The sequence below is a fragment of the Podarcis erhardii genome (assembly GCF_964252035.2).
Source record: "Podarcis erhardii genome assembly, chromosome: 12".
NCBI classification, from domain to species: Eukaryota; Metazoa; Chordata; class Lepidosauria; order Squamata; family Lacertidae; genus Podarcis; species Podarcis erhardii.
In genome coordinates this window covers 41,968,524-41,984,835 of record NC_138513.1, presented here as the reverse complement: position 1 = coordinate 41,984,835, position 16,312 = coordinate 41,968,524, and positions in this window count along the sequence as shown.

The window sequence follows — 16,312 nt, the reverse complement described above, 5'->3', positions numbered from 1 at the left end:
GTCACAATTTGATGAAAAAACTGACTTTCGGCAATTTACTCAAAAATGCTGCCATACGGTTGCATATGCTCACCTGAGAGGTTTGGCAGTCAAAGCAGAAGGCTTTTTATTACAGGACAGAAAATCCTCAACCGGAAGAAAAAGATTTTATTGAAAAAATCCCTAAGCCCCGGGGTCACAATTTCAGCAAAAATCTGACTTTCGGCAATTCACTCAAAAATGGTGCCAAACGGTTGCAAATGCTCCCCTGAAAAGTTTGGCGGTCGAAATAGAAGGTTTTTTATCACAGGACAGAAAATCCTTAACCGGAAGGAAAAGATTTTATTGAAAAAATCCCTAAGCCCCGGGCTCACAATTTCAGCAAAAATCTGACTTTCGGCAATTCACTCAAAAATGGTGCCAAACGGTTGGAAATGTTCCCCTGAGATCTTTGGCGGTCGAAACAGAAGGCTTTTTATTACAGGAAAAGAAATCAGCCCTCGAAAAGTTAACTGTCAGAAAATTTTTTTTTAAAAAAAATCCCTAAGCCCCGGGGTCACAATTTCATCAGAAATGTGACTTTCGGCCATTCACTCAAAAATGGTGCCTACTGAAGAAAGTAGGAAACACCACTGGGCCGGGAGGATATAATCTAAGTCAAATCCCTTATTTTGACTACTGGCTCCTCACACAGCTCCTGACTCACGACAGTGTGTTGCCCATCGCTCAGTTCTGACTAAAGGATTTTATGCAGCCACTGCTGGCGGGGACATTTTGGGACCCAAAATATCCAACGCCACTAAATTCTGGTGTACTTTTTAACATAATAGTGTAAACAGGGATCAACATACAAACACTGAGAAGCCATTCCCCCCGCCCCACTACTTTATATGGAAACAACTGGAAAAAGCTCTGTGATTGAGGCTAACAACATGGCGCCTTTTTCTACAACGAACACTTCCGAAGCAATTCTTACTACTACATTACCACTACTTTACTTCTGCTTTACTACTACTCTACTACTACTTTACTACCATTTTACTACTGCCTTACTACTGCTTTACTATCATTTTACTACTACCTTGCTATCCTTTTACTACTACTTTAAAGCTATTTTACTACTATTGCACCGCTTTACTATTGGACCATTTTACTACTACTTTACTACTATACTACTATCTTACTGCTGTTTCACTACTGCCTTACTACCATTTTACTACTATTTTACTACTCCATTACTACTACTACTTTACTACTGTTTTACTACTACTTTAATGCTATTTTACTACTATTCCACCTCTTTACTAGTGTTTTACCATTACTTAACTGCTACTTCACTACTGGTTTACTATTGCTTTACTACCACTTTACTTCCACTTTACTAATGCTACTTTATTACTTATCCTACTTTACTATTTATAACCCTATTTATACAGTAGACCTTCCTGAACAATGGCATGCGTGACTATAGTAACAAATAGTATTGTTACTATTTTATTAATTGTATATACTGCCCTTCATCCGTAGATTTAAGGTTGGTTTACAACTTAAAAATGCAAGGTAAAAAACATCTTAACCGGCAATTTCTTTCTTTCTTTTTTAAATCCCTAAGACCCGGGATCACAATTTGATGAAAAAACTGACTTTCGGCAATTTACTCAAAAATGCTGCCATACGGTTGCATATGCTCACCTGAGAGGTTTGGCAGTCAAAGCAGAAGGCTTTTTATTACAGGACAGAAAATCCTTAACCGGCAGAAAAAGATTTTTTTGAAAAAATCCCTAAGCCCCGGGGTCACAGTTTCAGCAAAAATCTGACTTTCGGCAATTCACTCAAAAATGGTGCCAAACGGTTGGAAATGCTCCCGTGAGATGTTTGGGGGTCGAAACAGAAGGCTTTTTACCTCAGGAAGAGAAATCAGCCCTCGACAACTTAACTGGCAGAAAAAGGGTTTTTTGAAAAAATCCCTAAGCCCCGGGGTCACAATTTCATCAGAAATGTGACTTTCGGCCATTCACTCAAAAATGGTGCCTACTGAAGAAAGTAGGAAACACCACTGGGCCGGTAAGATATAATCTAAGTCAAATCCCTTATTTTGACTATTGGCTCCTCACACAGCTCCTGACTCACGACAGTGTGTTGCCCATCGCTCAGTTCTGACTAAAGGATTTTATGCAGCCACTGCTGGCGGGGACATTTTGGGACCCAAAATATCCAACGCCACTAAATTCTGGTGTACTTTTTAACATAATAGTGTAAACAGGGATCAACATACAAACACTGAGAAGCCATTCCCCCCGCCCCACTACTTTATATGGAAACAACTGGAAAAAGCTCTGTGATTGAGGCTAACAACATGGCGCCTTTTTCTACAACGAACACTTCCGAGGTCATTCTTACTACTACTTTACCACTACTTTACCACTACTTTACTACCGCTTTACTACTACTTCACTACTACTTTACTACTCTACTACTCTACTACTTTCGTACTACTTTACTACCACTTTACTACCACTTTACTACTGCTTTACTGCTGCTTTACTACCACTTTACTACTACTTTACCACTACTTTACTACTGCTTTACCACTACTTTACTTCCGCTTTACTACTACTCTACTACTACTTTACTACCATTTTACTACTGCCTCACTACTGCTTTACTATCATTTTACTACTACCTTGCTATCCTTTTACTACTACTTTAAAGCTATTTTACTACTATTCCACCGCTTTACTATTGGACCATTTTACTACTACTTTACTACTATCTTCCTGCTGTTTCACTACTGCCTTACTACCATTTTACTACTATTTTACTATTCCATTACTACTACTACTTTACTACTGTTTTACTACTACTTTAATGCTATTTTACTACTATTCCACCACTTTACTATTGTTTTACCATTACTTAACTGCTACTTCACTACTGGTTTACTATTGCTTTACTACCACTTTACTACCACTTTACTAATGCTACTTTATTACTTATCCTACTTTACTATTTATACCCCTATTTATACAGTAGACCTTCCTGAACAATGGCATGTGTGTCTATAGTAACAAATAGTATTGTTACTATTTTATTAATTGTATATACTGCCCTTCATCCGTAGATTTAAGGTTGGTTTACAACTTAAAAATGCAAGGTAAAAAACACCTTAACCGGCAATTTTTTATTTTTTTTTTAAATCCCTAAGGCCCGGGGTTACAATTTGATAAAAAACTGACTTTCGGCAATTTACTCAAAAATGCTGCCATACGGTTGCATATGCTCACCTGAGAGGTTTGGCAGTCGAAACAGAAGGCTTTTTATCTCAGGAAAAGAAATCAGCCCTCGACAACTTAACTGGAAGAAAAAGATTTTTTTGAAAAAATCCCTAAGCCCCGGGGTCACAATTTTATCAAAAATCTGACTTTCGGCAATTCACTCAAAAATGGTGCCAAACGGTTGTAAATGCTCCCGTGAAAAGTTTGGAGTTCGAAACAGAAGGCTTTTTATCACAGGACAGAAAACCCTTAACCGGCAGGAAAAGATTTTTTGAAAAAATCCCTAAGCCCTGGGCTCAAAATTTCAGCAAAAATCTGACTTTCGGCAATTCACTAAAAAATGGTGACAAACGGTTGCAAATGCTCCCCTGAAAGGCTTGGCGGTCGAAACATAAGGCTTTTTGTCGCAGGAAAAGAAATCAGCCCTGGACAAATTAACTGGCAGAAAAAGATTTTTTTGAAAAAATCCCTAAGCCCCGGGCTCACAATTTCAGTAAAAATCAGACTTTCGGTCATTCACTCAAAAATGGTGCCAAACGGTTGCAAATGCTCCCCTGAGATGTTTCGCGGTCGAAACAGAAGGCTTTTTATCGCAGGAAAAGAAATCAGCCCACGACAACGTAACTGGAAGAAAAAGATTTTTTTGAAAAAATCCCTAAGCCCGGGGTCACAATTTCAGTAAAAATCTGACTTTCGGCAATTGACTCAAAAATGGTGCCAAACGGTTGCAAATGCTCCCCTGAGATGTTTGGCTGTCGAAACAGAAGGTTTTTTATCGCAGGAAAAGAAATCAGCCCTCGACAACTTAACTGGCAGAAAAAGATTTTTTTGAAAAAATCCCTAAACCCGGGGTCACAATTTCATCAAAAATCTGACTTTCGGCAATTCACTCAAAAATGGTGCCAAACGGTTGCAAATGCTCCCCTGAAATTTTGGCGGTTGAAACAGAAGGCTTTTTATCACAGGACAGAAAATCCTTAACCGTCAGGAAAAGATTTTTTTGCAAAAATCCCTAAGCCCCGTGGTCACAATTTCATCAGAAATGTGACTTTCGGCAATTCACTCAAAAATGGTGCCAAACGGTTGTGAATGCTCCCCTGAGATCTTTGGCGGGCGAAATAGAAGGCTTTTTATCACAGGACAGAAAATCCTTAACCAGAAGAAAAAGATTTTTTTGAAATAATCCCTAAGCCTCGGGGTCACAATTTCAGCAAAAATCTGACTTTCGGCAATTGACTAAAAAATGGTGCCAAACGGTTGCAAATGCTCCCCTGAAAAGTTTGGCGGTCGAAACAGCAGGCTTTTTATCACAGGAAAAGAAATCAGCCCGCGACAACTTAACTGGCAGAAAAAGATTTTTTTGAAAAAATCCCTAAGCCCTGGGGTCACAATTTCATCAAAAATCTGTCTTTCGGCAATTCACTCAAAAATGGTGCCAAACGGTTGCAAATGCTCCCCTGAGATCTTTGGCGGTCGAAGCAGAAGGCTTTTTATCACAGGAAAAGAAATCAGCCCTCGAAAACTTAACTGTCAGAAAAACATTTTTTTGAAAAAATCCCTAAGCCCCGGGGTCACAATTTCATCAGAAATGTGACTTTCGGCAATTCACTCAAAAATGGTGCCAAACGGTTGCAAATGCTCCCCTGAAAGGTTTGGCGGTCGAAACAGAAGGCTTTTTATCACAGGAAAAGAAATCAGCCCGCGACAACGTAACTGGCAGAAAAAGATTTTTTTGGAAAAATCCCTAAACCCCGGGGTCACAATTTCATCAAAAATCTGATTTTCGGCAATTGATTCAAAAAAGGTTCCAAACGGTTGCAAATGCTCCCCTGAAAGGTTTGGCGGTCGAAACAGAAGGCTTTTTATCACAGGACAGAAAATCCTTAACCGGCAGGAAAAGTTTTTTTTGAAAAAAATCCCTAAGCCTCGGGGTCACAATTTCAGCAAAAATCTGACTTTCGGCAATTGACTCAAAAATGGTGCCAAACGGTTGCAAATGCTCCCCTGAAAGGTTTGGCGGTCGAAACAGAAGGCTTTTTCTCACAGGAAAAGACATCAGCCCTCGACAACATAACCGGTAGAAAAATATTTTTTTGAAAAAATCCCTAAGCCACCCTAAGGTTTGGCGGTCGAAACAGAAGGCTTTTTATCACAGGACAGAAAATCCTTAACCGGCAGGAAAAGTTTTTTTTGAAAAAAATCCCTAAGCCTCGGGGTCACAATTTCAGCAAAAATCTGACTTTCGGCAATTGACTCAAAAATGGTGCCAAACGGTTGCAAATGCTCCCCTGAGAGGTTTGGCAGTCGAAACAGAAGGCTTTTTATCACAGGACAGAAAATCCTTAACCGGCAGAAAAAGTTTTTTTTCGAAAAATCCCTAAACCCCGGGGTCACAATTTCATCAAAAATCTGATTTTCGGCAATTCACTCAAAAATGGTGCCAAACGGTTGCTAATGCTCCCCTGAAAGGTTTGGCGGTCAAAACAGAAGGCTTTTTCTCTCACAGGAAAAGAAATCAGCCCTCGACAACATAACCTGCAGAAAAACATTTTTTTGAAAAAATCCCTAAGCCACAATTCCCGGGGTCACAATTTCATCAAAAACCTGATTTTCGGCAATTCACTCAAAAATGGTGCCAAACGGTTGCTAATGCTCCCCTGAAAGGTTTGGCGGTCGATACAGAAGGCTTTTTATCACAGGAAAAGAAATCAGCCCTCGAAAACTTAACTGTCAGAAAAACATTTTTTTGAAAAAATCCCTTAGGCCCGGGGTCACAATTTCATCAAAAATCTGACTTTCGGCAATTCACTCAAAAATGGTGCCAAACGGCTGCAAATGCTACCCTGAAATCTTTGGCGGTCGAAACAGAAGGCTTTTTATCACAGGACAAGAAATCAGCCCTCGACAACTTTACCGGCAGAAAAAGATTTTTTTGAAAAAAATCCCTAAACCCCGGGGTCACAATTTCATCAAAAATCTGACTTTCACTCAAAAATGGTGCCTACTGAAGAAAGTAGGAAACACCACTGGGCCGGGAGGATATAATCTAAGTCAAATCCCTTATTTTGACTACTGGCTCCTCACACAGCTCCTGACTCACGACAGTGTGTTGCCCATCGCTCAGTTCTGACTAAAGGATTTTATGCAGCCACTGCTGGCGGGGACATTTTGGGACCCAAAATATCCAACGCCACTAAATTCTGGTGTACTTTTTAACATAATAGTGTAAACAGGGATCAACATACAAACACTGAGAAGCCTTTCCCCCCGCCCCACTACTTTATATGGAAACAACTGGAAAAACCTCTGTGATTGAGGCTAACAACATGGCGCCTTTTTGTACAACGAACACTTCCGAGGTCATTCTTACTACTACTTTAGCACTACTGAACCACTACTTTACTACTACTTCACTACTACTTCACTACTACTTTACTACTCTACTACTCTACTACTTTACTACTACTTTACTACTACTTTACTACCGCTTTACTACCACTTTACTACCACTTTACTACTGCTTCAATACCACTTTACTACTACTTTACTACTACTTTACCACCGCTTTACTACCACTTTACAACTGCTTTACTACCACTTTACTACTACTTTACCACTACTTTACTACTGCTTTACTACTGCTTTACTATCGTTTTACTACTACCTTGCTATCCTTTTACTACTACTTTAAAGCTATTTTACTACTATTGCACCGCTTTACTATTGGACCATTTTACTACTACTTTACTATTATCTTTCTGCTGTTTCACTACTTCCTTACTACCATTTTACTACTATTTTACTACTTCATTACTATTACTACTTTACTACTGTTTTACTACTACTTTACTGCTATTTTACTACTATTCCACCACTTTACTATTTTTTTACCATTAATTAACTGCTACTCCACTACTGGTTTACTATTGCTTTACTACCACTTTACTACTGCTACTTTATTACTTATCCTACTTTACTATTTATACCCCTATTTATACAGTAGACCTTCATGAACAATGGCATACCTGTCTATAGTAACAAATAGTATTGTTGTTGTTTTTAATAATTTTTATTAAGTTTTCTGACACATCACAACAAAAACAAAACAAACAGAACACAGAACACAGAACAAAAACATATAAAACATGACTGCCCCTTACCTCCCTTTCCCTGCATCCTTATTTCACATTTCTTTAGCAACCCTTTGATCAATTTCCTTATTAATTCTCTTTAGATTTACTTAAAATTATTGTTTACAGCTGTAATTCTCTAATTCATACCCCTTGACATCTTAACGATCCTCAATTTTACAAGAGTCTTTGAGATATATTTTGAATTTCTTCCAGTCCTCTTCCACTGTCTCTCTCCCCTGGTCACGGATTCTGCCGGTCATCTCTGCCAGTCCCATGAATTCTGTCACCTTTGTCTGCCATTCTTCCAGAGTAGGTAGTTCTTGCATCTTCCAATACTTTGCCAAAAGAATTCTTGCTGCTGTAGTTGCATACATAAAGAATGTCCTATCCTTCCTTGGCACCAACTGGCCAACCATGCCCAAGAGAAAAGCCTCCGGTTTCTTTGAAAAAGTCCACTTAAGGACTTTCTTAATTTCATTATAGATCATTTCCCAAAAGGCTTTAATCTTTGGGCAGGTCCACCAAAGGTGGTAGAAGGTTCCTTCAGACTCATTACATTTCCAGCATTTATTATTGGGCAAATGGTAAATTTTTGCGAGCTTGACTGGGGTCATGTACCACCTGTAGATCATTTTCATTATGTTCTCTTTTAAGGCACTACACGCCGTAAACTTAATACCAGTGGTCCATAACTGTTCCCAGTCAGCAAACATAATGTCATGACCTAAGTCCTGAGCCCATTTAATCATAGCTGATTTAACCGTTTCATCCTGTGTATTCCATTTCAACAGCAAGTTATACATTCTAGACAAGTTCTTAGTATTGGGTTCTAACAGTTCTGTTTCTAGCTTTGACCTCTCCTTCTGAAATCCTAATTTCCTGTCTTGCTTAAATGCCTCATTTATCTGATGGTAATGTAACCAATCTCGAACTTTGAACTTTAGTTTCTCATAACTCTGAAGTTTAAGCTTTTCACCATCTTGTTCTAGGAGTTCACAATATTTTGGCCAATTAGAGTCCATATTAAGTTTTTTCACCGCTTTAGCTTCCATTGGTGACAACCACCTAGGGGTTTTAACTTTCCAATAGATCTTTGTATCGGTTCCAAACATTATACAATGCTTTCCTGACAATATGGTTTTTAAACCCTTTATGCACCTTTACCTTGTCATACCATAAATATGCATGCCATCCAAAGTTATTATCATACCCTTCTAAGTCCAAAATATCTGCATCTTCAAGAAGTAGCCAGTGTTTCAAGCAGCAGAAGGCCGCTGATTCATAATAGAGTCTTAAGTCTGGCAGGGCAAAGCCCCCTGTGTCTTTTGCATCAGTTAAAATCTTAAATTTTATTCTGGGCTTTTTGCCCTGCCAGACAAGTTTAGAAATATCTTTCTGCCACTTCTTGAAACAGTCCATTTTGTCTAAAATCTGTAAGGTCTTACTGCTGTTTCACTACTGCCTTACTACCATTTTACTACTATTTTACTACTCCATTACTACTACTACTTTACTACTGTTTTACTACTACTTTACTGCTATTTTACGACTATTCCACCACTTTACTATTGTTTTACCATTAATTAACTGCTACTCCACTACTGGTTTACTATTGCTTTACTACCACTTTCCTTCCACTTTACTACTGCTACTTTATTACTTATCCTACTTTACTATTTATGCCCCTATTTATACAGTAGACCTTCATGAACAATGGCATGCCTGTCTATAGTAACAAATAGTATTGTTACTATTTTATTAATTGTATATACTGCCCTTAATCCGTAGATTTAAGGTTAGTTTACAACTTAAAAATGCAAGGTAAAAAACACCTTAACCGGCAATTTTTTTTTTTTAAAAAAAATCCCTAAGACCCGGGCTCACAATTTGATGAAAAATCTGACTTTGGGCCATTCACTCAAAAATGCTGCCATACGGTTGCATATGCACCCCTGAAAGCTTTGGCGGTCGAAACAGAAGGCTTTTTATCACACGAAAAGAAATCAGCCCGCGACAACTTAACTGGCAGAAAAAGATTTTTTTGAAAAAATCCCTAAGCCCCGGGGTCACAATTTCATCAAAAATCTGACTTTCGGCAATATACTCAAAAATGGAGCCAAACGGTTGCAAATGCTCCCCTGAGAGGTTTGGCGGTCGAAACAGAAGGCTTTTTATCACAGGACAGAAAATCCTTAAGCGGCAGAAAAAGAATTTTTTGAACAAATCCCTAAGCCCCGGGGTCACAATTTCCCTGAGAGGCTTGGCGGTCGAAATAGAAGACTTTTTATCACAGGACAGAAAATCCTTAACCGGAAGAAAAAGATTTTTTCTGAAAAAATCCCTAAGCCTCGGGGTCACAGTTTCATCAAAAATCTGACTTTCGGCAATTCCCTCAAAAATGGTGGCAAACGGTTGCAAATGCTCCCCTGAGATGTTTGGCGGTCGAAACATAAGGCTTTTTATCGCAGGAAAAGAAATCAGCCCTGGACAAATTAACTGGCAGAAAAAGATTTTTTTGAAAAAATCCCTAAGCCCCGGGGTCACAATTTCAGTAAAAATCAGACTTTCGGTCATTCACTCAAAAATGGTGCCAAACGGTTGCAAATGCTCCCCTGAGATGTTTCGCGGTCGAAACAGAAGGCTTTTTATCGCAGGAAAAGAAATCAGCCCACGACAACGTAACTGGAAGAAAAAGATTTTTTTGAAAAAATCCCTAAGCCCGGGGTCACAATTTCAGTAAAAATCTGACTTTCGGCAATTGACTCAAAAATGGTGCCAAACGGTTGCAAATACTCCCCTGAGATGTTTGGCTGTCGAAACAGAAGGCTTTTTATCACAGGAAAAGAAATCAGCCCTCGACAACTTAACTGGCAGAAAAAGATTTTTTTGAAAAAATCCCTAAACCCGGGGTCACAATTTCATCAAAAATCTGACTTTCGGCAATTCACTCAAAAATGGTGCCAAACGGTTGTGAATGCTCCCCTGAGATCTTTGGCGGTCAAAATAGAAGGCTTTTTATCACAGGACAGAAAATCCTTAACCAGAAGAAAAAGATTTTTTTGAAATAATCCCTAAGCCTCGGGGTCACAATTTCAGCAAAAATCTGACTTTCGGCAATTGACTCAAAAATGGTGCCAAACGGTTGCAAATGCTCCCCTGAAAAGTTTGGCGGTCGAAACAGAAGGCTTTTTATCACAGGACAGAAAATCCTTAACCAGAAGAAAAAGATTTTTTTGAAATAATCCCTAAGCCTCGGGGTCACAATTTCAGCAAAAATCTGACTTTCGGCAATTGACTCAAAAATGGTGCCAAACGGTTGCAAATGCTTCCCTGAGATGTTTGGCGGTCGAAACAGAAGGCTTTTTATCACAGGAAAAGAAATCAGCCCTCGACAACTTAACCGGCAGAAAAACATTTTTTTGAAAAAATCCCTAAGCCCCGGGGTCACAATTTCATCAAAAATCTGACTTTCGGCAATTCACTCAAAAATGGTGCCAAACGGTTGTGAATGCTCCCCTGAGATCTTTGGCGGTCGAAACAGAAGGCTTTTTATCACAGGACAGAAAATCCTTAACCGGCAAGAAAAGATTTTTTTGAAAAATTCCCTAAGCCCCCGGGGTCACAATTTCATCAAAAATCTGACTTTCGGCAATTTAATCAAAAATGGTGCCAAACAGTTGCAAATGCTCCGCTGAAAAGTTTGGCGGTCGAAACAGAAGGTATTTTATCACAGGAAAATAAATCAGCCCTCGACAACATAACCGGCAGAAAAACATTTTTTTGAAAAAATCCCTAAGCCCCGGGGTCCCAATTTCATCAAAAACCTGACTTTTGGCAATTGACTCAAAAATGGTGCCAAACGGTTGCAAATGCTCCTCTGAAAGGTTTGGCGGTCAAAACAGAATGTGATGGCCTGGTATTACGAGTCTGAGAGTGAACCGGAGGAATCCCAGCTGACACAGGAGTTCCCGCCTCCAGGGCCGGCTGAACTGGGGCAGGGCTTTGATTCTGAGGAGCCTGCACCTGGGCCGGATCCTCAGGAGCAGGCACCAGGTGAATCCATTCTGGCCCCAGAGGTGGTTGAGGACTCAGTGCCTGCAGGTGAGTCTCCCCCTGGGCCCAGTAACCCTTCAGCCTCTCCTGAACTGCAGAGGCTTAGGGCAGAGACGCAAAGGGAACTGGTTTCTCCCAGGAGGAGTGCTCGCCTTAAGGCCAGGGGAGGCGAGGCTCCTGGGGGCCGGGACCGCCCCTGGCCTCCGAGAAGATAAAGGCCAGTCAGCCCGGTCCCAGGTTGCGGGAGCAACGTCGTCATTGAAGAGCTGTTTCGGCCAGCATCCAGTCCTGTTCCTCCAGTGTTCCTGTTCCCCACCCGGCTTCCTGCTTCTGATCTTTGAGTGTTCCTGTCCCTGCCCGGCTCCCGGCTTCGGACCTCGCCTCGCACCTTGTGCACTATTTCCAGGCTAGTGACTCAGGACTGAACCTTGACTACGGTAGCAGTAACCTTCCCCCTGGGACCAGCAGAGTTTGCTCCCGCCACACCTGCACTCCCCCTTCATTGGGGTGCGTTCGGGAAGAGCCAGAGGCCATGGCTGACCAGGCAGCTGCGCTGGTGGCATTGGCCCAGGAGAACCAGGCCTTGAGCCACACCGTTCAGCAGCTAAGCGATGTGGTTGCTGCGCTTCAGCAGCGGTTGGATGCCTTTCCAGATCCTGGGGCCGACGCCCCAGCTCCAGGCAAGTACCCAGTGGCCTTGCCAGAGGAATTTGATGGGGCCCTGGCCAGTTTTCCCATGTTCCTCGCCCAGGCCAAGTTGTATATTCAGGGGCGAGCCCGAAACTTCCCTGACGACCGCACCAAGGTGCACTTTTTGATCAGTTTGTTAAAGGACCAGGCGGCCAAGTGGGCTTTGCCACTGCTCCGGCAAGACTCTCCTTTGCTAACGGACTATGTGGGGTTTTGTAACCACTTAGAGACTGTGTTTGGTAACCCTCTGAAGGAGAGCCAAGCCAATCGGGCGATTCGTCAGTTGAGACAGGACAAGTCCACAGCCGCCGCCTACGCCACAGAATTTCGGCTGCTGGCACAAGACTTGTCTTGGAATGACTCTGCACTACGGGACCAGTATTTTGAGGGACTGTCGGACGAGATACTGGACCAGTTGGCCATGATGGATCGTCCCACCACGCTGGACGCCCTCATTCAGCGGAGCCTGCAGATAGACGATCGGTTGGAGGACTGTCGCCAGGCCCGGGACCACCAGCACTCCCGGCTCCTAGCGCCAGACCTTCCCAGCAGGTCCACGCCCACAGCCGAGTTGCCAGTCGAGCCAACGCAGCTCGGGGCTGTGCGACCTCGTCTCTCCCCCTCGGAGAAGTCGCAGCGTCGGGAGGGGAACCTGTGTCTTTACTGCGGTGGGAGTGGACATTCCGCCCGTTCCTGTCCTGAGAAGATGCCAGTCGCAGGGAGACTGCCAACCTCGGTAGCCGAAGGCCCTAGCAACATGGGGTCCCAAACCATGCAAGAGGGGCCCTCACCAGTGGAATTGTGACATCTTATGGTACCAGTGCGTCTCTACCCTCCAGGTGGGCCCTGGATCCTTACCCATGCTCTGGTAGATTTGGGGGCAACCCGCTCCTATATGAACGCTGCCTTTGCCGCTCATCATCAGGTGCCACTTCAGAACAAGCCAGAACCGGTACAGGTGGAGGCAATTGATGGACGGCTCCTGCGTTCGGGTGCCGTCACTCGGGAGACCCAGCCCTTGGTCCTTTGTCTCCAGCAGCACCAGGAGGTGCGAACCTTGGACATTGCCTCCATGCCCCGGTTCCCCCTGGTGCTTGGGATGGACTGGCTGGAGGCTCACAATGTTCAGATTGACTGGGTCAATTGGACTGTGCACTTCCCAGACCCATGTCCCCATGCTCGGTCCGAGATGCTAGCAGCCGCACCCACTGAGGAGGCTGCATCCACGCTCCCTGCCGAGTACCAGGACTACCAAGATGTGTTCGAGGAACGGGGGGCAGACCAGCTGCCGCCACATCGGTCTTTTGACTGCAGCATAGAACTCCAGCCCGGAGCGCCCCTACCGGTGAGTCGCTTATACTCTCTAACAGAGCCAGAGCGCGAAGCTTTGCAGGACTTCCTGTGCAAGAACCTGGAGCGTGGGTTCATTAGGCCTTCTACCTCACCCACCGCTGCGCCTGTACTCTTCTTTAAGAAGAAGTGTGGGGAGCTTCGCCTATGCCACGATTACCGGGCCCTGAACAAAATTACCATCCCAGACCGATACCCTTTGCCCCTTATTTCAGAGTTGCTGGAGCGGGTGCAAGGGGCGCAGGTGTTCACCAAGCTAGACCTCCGGGGGGCCTACAATCTAATTCGGATCCGAGCCGGGGATGAGTGGAAGACAGCGTTCGGGACCCGGTACGGGCAGTTCGAATACCTGGTCATGCCCTTTGGATTGTGCAACGCGCCCGCTGTATTCCAACGGTACATCAATCACGTGTTCCAGGACTTGCTAGACAAGTACGTGGTGGTGTACTTGGATGATATTTTGGTTTTTTCCCGTGACCCGGCTCGCCACGAGGGTCATGTCCGGACCGTGCTGCAGCGTTTGCGGGAGCACCGCCTGTATGCAAAGCTCAGCAAGTGCGAGTTCCATCAGCGGTCAGTGGACTTCCTTGGTCACCGACTCTCTCCAGATGGGGTGCAGATGGATCCTGGGAAGGTGGCAGCGGTTCGGGAATGGGCGGCACCTCGAAACCGCAAGGACCTACAGCGTTTCCTGGGGTTCGCCAACTATTACTGGACCTTCATTGCTGATTATGCTCATCGCACCACCCCGTTGACCCGGCTACTGCGCCCCAAGACGCCGTTTTTCTGGGACAAGGAGGCAGAGGATGTGTTTCAGGGGTTGAAGGCCTGTTTCCAGAGAGCGCTGATCTTGCAACATCCTGATCCCTCTCGACCCTTTGTGGTAGAGACCGACGCCTCCAGTACGGCTCTCGGTGCCGTCTTGTCTCAGCAGTACGGACCTGATGCACCACTCTTACCCTGTGCCTTTTATTCCCGTCAGCTCCACTGCGGGCTGAGGTTCTCCGGATGACCCATGATGCTCCAGCAGCGGGGCACTTTGGGCGGTATCGGACCACCCATCTGATAAGCCGTGAGTTTTGGTGGCCCCGCCTGAAGGCTGACGTGGCTCGCTACGTCGCTGGTTGTGATGTCTGCCGGCGGGCCAAGGGCCCTACCGGGCGACCCCCCCGGCCTACTTCAGCCATTGCCAGTTCCACCACGTCCTTGGCACACGGTTTCGCTGGACTTTGTAGTGGACTTACCCCCGTCTCGTGGCTGTACCTGCCTTCTAGTTTTCTCCGACCATTTCACTAAGATGGTGCACTGTGCACCCTGCCCATCTGTACCCACAGCCAAGGAAACCGCTCAGCTGTACCTTCAGCATGTCTTCCGCCTGCATGGCCTACCTGAGCGTGTGGTGTCCAACCGGGGCGTTCAGTTCACATCCTGGTTCTGGCGAGCATTGCACCAGACCCTCGGGACAGAGGTCTGTCTCTCGTCAGCCTACCACCCACAGACCGATGGCCAGATGGAACGGGCGAACGCGGTGCTGGAGCAGTACCTCCGGTGTTACTGCAGCTACCAGCAGGATGACTGGGTCGACCACCTAGCATTGGCGGAGTTCGCCTACAACAACGCGGTGAATGCGTCCACCCAGCAGACCCCGTTCCAGGCCAGTTACGGTTATCATTCACGGCTGTTTCCAGATGTGCTGCTGGCATCCGCGGTCCCTGCGGTGACTGAGTGGCTTCAGGAGCTCCAGTCCCAGCAACAGCTATTGATGGAGCAACTGCGCCAGGCCAAGGAGGCGTACAAGGCCCAGGCCGACCGCCACCGCCAGGTGGGGCCGGAACTTCATGTTGGTGACCTGGTATGGCTCTCCACTCACCACCTCCACCCCTCTCGACCGTCGCGGAAGTTGGACGCCCGTTTCACCGGCCCGTTTCCTATCGTGGACCAAGTCTCACCTGTGGCATTCCGTCTCCAGTTGCCCGCAACCCTGAAGGTTCACCCGGTCTTCCACAGGTCCCTTCTGAGTCCAGTGGTCCCACCCGATGAGTTCCACCCGAACCGTCCCCGACCGCAGCCAATTTTGGTCCAGGGGGAGCCTGAGTACGAGGTGGAACGCATTCTGGACTCCTGATACCGCAAGGGAAAGCTGCAGTATCTCATAGACTGGAAGGGGTTTGGACCGGAGGACCGTTCCTGGGAACCAGCAGCCAACGTTCACGCGCCTGCCTGTCTCCAAGATTTCCATGTGGCGTACCCCAGCAAACCGGGTCCAGACCCTCGATTGAGCGGGGGGCCTGGGAGGGGGGATGGTGTGATGGCCTGGGATTCTGAGTCTGAGAGTGAACCGGAGGAATCCCAGCTGGCACAGGAGTCCCCGCCTCCAGGGCCAGCTGAACTGGGGCAGGGCCTTGATTCTGAGGAGCCTGCACCTGGGCCGGATCCTCAGGAGCAGGCACCAGGTGAATCCATTCTGGCCCCAGAGGTGGTTGAGGACTCAGTGCCTGCAGGTGAGTCTCCCTCTGGGCCCAGTAACCCTTCAGCCTCTCCTGAACTGCAGAGGCTTAGGGCAGAGAGGCGAAGGGAACTGGTTTCTCCCAGGAGGAGTGCTCGCCTTAAGGCCAGCGGAGGCGGGGCTCCTGGGGGCCGGGACCGCCCCTGGCCTCCGAGAAGATAAAGGCCAGTCAGCCCAGTGCCAGGTTGCGGGAGCAACGTCGTCATTGAAGAGCTGTTTCGGCCAGCATCCAGTCCTGTTCCTCCAGTGTTCCTGTTCCCCACCCGGCTTCCTGCTTCTGATCTTTGAGTGTTCCTGTCCCTGCCCGGCTCCCGGCTTCGGACCTC